Raw genomic sequence first — 4,439 nt, 5'->3', positions numbered from 1 at the left:
TTCATCATCGAAGACACGTACACGGGCCTCTCCACCACGAGTCAAGACTCGAGTAATATATTTGACCCGGACGCGGTAAGACCTAAGCACGTGACACGAGCCTCTCCACCACGAGTCAAACCCGAATAATATATTTGACTCGGCCACAACTTACACATCCAAGCACGTGATACGGGCCTCTCCACCACGAGTACAACCAAAGTAATATATTTGACCCGAACACGGCTTAACATACAACGGGCCTCTTCACCACGGGATTTTAAAACCCGAGTAATATATTTGACCCGCCAATATGATGATCACGCCACACGGGCCTCTCCACCACGGGATTTGAAAACCCAAGTAATATATTTGACCCGGCCGTAATCACCATGCGCACACACATCAATAAGCCTACTCACATCATTATTAGTCACAAGGAACTAAATTTCATCACACAACCGTAGGCTATAAAGTAACACATACTCATATATATATATAGTCCCAAAATATGCCATATCGTAAGTAGGCCGTCCTTAGTCACGAATGGCTAAATAACATCAATAATCCTAGGCCACAGGGTAGCACATGCACATATATACGTATATACATTCATACATACTTAAACACACACACACACACACACACACACATATATATAAATATATATATATCATCCCAAAACCTACCGTGTTACAAGTAAGCCTATAGGCGATAAGGTAATATATAATAGTCAGTCCCATACATGAACTAAGTAAACAGACTCATATTCAATTACTACCAAGCCTATTAACATCCTCGAGTCTAGACCATAAACAATGTATGTAACCTTAAGGGATATAAGACCATAAACGAGTCTAAAATATCCTAAGGCATAGAAAATAATTCGAACATAGCTTTCAAAATGCACAATCACGAATAAGGCCTTGTGATACCATCCAAATAGTTTAAGCGATTAAAATCGGGGAAAATTTGTAATAGGGTGTGTATGCTAGCCCAAAACGTAAAAAGGATTAAAAAGGCATCAAGAACTCACCTGACACTAGGTATGATTTCACCACAAGCTAGAGGATCCCTAGGTAGCCCCACAACTCAAACTCCTGTCAGTTTACATACAATCAATACTATTGACATCGAGATGACTCGTTTATCCTACGAGACGTTCTAACATGGTTCGAGTTACCTAAAGCCTTGACCTCATCAAACTCAATCACAACAGCCCCCGAGGCCTTACATTCACCAAAACGACCCTTAGATACTCCCGGGAATAAAGAATTCCCAATTTACTCCCGGAAGCACTAGGTGACACTAACGTGCACGTTTAAGGGTCGTTTGGAAATTAACATCCAACTCAGCCCTGTGTGGACCCATGATGATAATTTCACAGCCAACAAGTCCACACGAGTCAAATGGGTCGGTAACTCACAAGTACAACGCACCAACTATTCAATAAACGCAATTGCGCGTTGTACCGACCCGTTTGAGTAACCGACAACCAATTCAGCCCCATAACTTATAAAAATGATTTTTCAACAGCCCGTACATCAAACCAAGTTCCCCCCCGAGCTGAATTGGATGTTAATCACTTCAACCCTCGCGTTAAACACATCAAACTACAATTATAGTCAACCGAACACTAACATTCAAACTACACAATCTAACAAACACCAATGAACATGGTTTTTAAGTATGTTACATGGGACATACCTAGGAAGATTATGGTGCAAAAAGCTCAGCCGAAACAGCCCTGAAACTGCCCAATTGGACAGCCACTCGGTAAACCTAAAACAAGCGGTTTAACGATGAATAAACGAGCCATAAGGATGAATTAAGGTGAAAAAGAGTTGTAGACATCTAATACCGACCTGGAATTGAACTTTGGATGGCTGGACGGTGGCTGATTGCACGCAAAACAAGAAGGGGGGGGGGTCTAGGGCGCCGATCGGAAATTTAGGTGTAGGGTTTAGGTTTATTTTTTTTATAAATAATAAATCAACAATATACATTCGGGCCCCTCCACTTTACTAATGGTTGAACTTGTAAGAAAAATTATGTATGATAAGCTTACGAGGGTGGCAAGGAGCTCTCAGGAGAATGCTGGGTCAAGCCCGAAAGGTGTTCACAAAGATACAGGGTTAAACCTTTTAATCGGAAATTAACGGACGTTACAAGTCTACTCCCCTAAGGATGGGATTCGTCCCCGAATCCCGCTACACAGGAACAAGCGTAGGTTGCGACAATTCAAAACATCACATCATACACAGAATGGGTATAAACAGCACCTCTAAAGATGATATCGCACTACCTCCTAGCCAAACAACTACACATGAAAGCTTTCGAGAGAGAGATAAATAGACAGCGCAATTTTAACCAATAAAACGATTATAAGGGGGTTACCTGAAATGGTGTCCGCATCCTCCTTCGTCTCCTTCGTAGTGATATTGAAGGCACTCGCCTTAACCTTCTGTCTTTCTTCCATTTCCCCCCTCGAGGAAGTCCCCTGCTCGGACTCCCCCGCCCTATTGGTATGGCAATTTGACGCTAAATGTCCAGACCCCCTACATCGGAAACAAATCAAAGTCGGGCACTCATAGCTGGCGTGTCCATTCTTCCCACAACGAAAACAGGGCATAGCCCCAGGCCTGCATTCCCCCCGATGCGGCTTCCCGCACTTCCTGCATCCATCGCTATACCCCTTACTCTTACTATCCGACGTCTCCGTCCTCGCTTTCTTCCCAGCTGACACAGAATCATTGCCCGCATAATGTTTGCCATTGGAGTTAGAGCTCGGTTTCCAATCCTTTCCAGATTCAGTTGGGTTCACCCGCTCTCTCTGTTCATACAATGTACCTGCCAGGGTAACCACCGAATGGAAAGAGCTCATGCCGGTGGTTACCACACCCCTATGAACATCTACCGGAAGACCCTTCACGTACTTTTTGATTCTTTTATCTTCAGGTGTAACTAGATCGGGACATAAGCGAGCCATTTGGTTGAATTTTGTAGTATACTCTTGATGTGACATATCACCCGCTTCTAAAACTAAGAACTCCTGCTCCATCTTATCTAATTCATGCGGAGGGCAAAAATGATCGATAACCAACTGCTTCAACTCTTCCCAAGCCATTCTCCTAATAGAACGATTACCCGAGCTAGATTATCCCACCAACACAGCGCCTCGGAACGAAACGAGGCAGTAGCATAAGTCACCATGTCCTCCTCTTTGCACTTACTAGCCCTCAATACGGCTTCCATCTCTCTAACCCACTGGTGAGCTGCCAACGCATCTTTAGTACCATCGAAAACGGGAGGGTCGCACTTCTTGAAATCCCCATACGAACAACCTCTTGAAGATACACTAAACGTACGAACTTCTTCCTCCTTCTCACTTGACTCCACCACCTCATCTTCAACCCGAGTCTCTTGACCTTTTCCCTGCTTATCTGCACCCTTACCAACCATTGATTCCTTTGCAACCCTAACCGCCTCAGCAACAATCTCGGGAATAACACTCTGAAGAACCTGATAAACCTCATCTGTGATGGCCGCGCATATAGCGGGGCCTAAGGCGGGGTTATCCCCCTCTCCCTGAATCGGGGTCCCTTCTTGCTGCGGAGACGGGCTTCCTCTCTCAGTCTCGGCACGTGGCCTACGACCACGACCACTAGGACGACCCCTCTTTCTCGTACGGGTATTGGCATATCCTATTCCTACAAGAGACAGAACCCTGACACGGTCAGACACAAGTAGTATTTAGAACATGGTAGGTAATGGTAAACTGCTAATAACGTTGATCAAGTGTTATTAATTATTTACTTTACACGCCCATCCTAAGCACCCCCTGCCCCTAACCATATTAGTATTCCATCTAACACTTAAGCAGTTATTCACGAAATGAAATCTTAAACTTGTAAGAATGACTAAATAATTCAAAATTTACCTCTTGGCGTGCAGCTACTCGCGGTTAGCATTTTTAGTTCCTTCATTTACAGTTCGAGTCCAAGCATTCAGGAATGCTCGGATCCCTCGAACCATGGCTTTGATACCAACTTGTAAGACCCCGAACCCCGGGAATGCTACAGTTGGTAATCATGTCTAAAATTCACAAAAATTTAAAACCGAAGCAATTTGTTTTGTTCAAACCAATTCAGAGTAATAGACAGCGGAAATTAACCAGTATCAAAAACCCTAGAAAACGGGGACATATTCCCAAAGTTAAAATAAAATAAAGTGTTTTGTTTTATTAGAAGTCCTCGACTAGAAATGCCTTCAACTCCTAGTAGCATCCAGCACGTCCAAGCGGTAACATCCACTCCTTAACCTGAAAGTCAATCTAATACATACAAAGTCAGCTAGAGCTGAGTGAGTTCAAGTTTTCATAAACAATAATTCATACTTTATTTCAAAGTTATAGTTCTAAAAAGTAGAGAGGATAAGAAAAAAATAAATAATATAGTTCA

Source organism: Bidens hawaiensis, unplaced genomic scaffold, assembly GCF_021521415.1.
Source record: "Bidens hawaiensis isolate Kalapana, Puna unplaced genomic scaffold, B.hawaiensis_p1.1 tig00004839_1, whole genome shotgun sequence".
NCBI lineage: Eukaryota > Viridiplantae > Streptophyta > Magnoliopsida > Asterales > Asteraceae > Bidens > Bidens hawaiensis.
Note: the sequence above shows the minus strand (reverse complement) of the source record.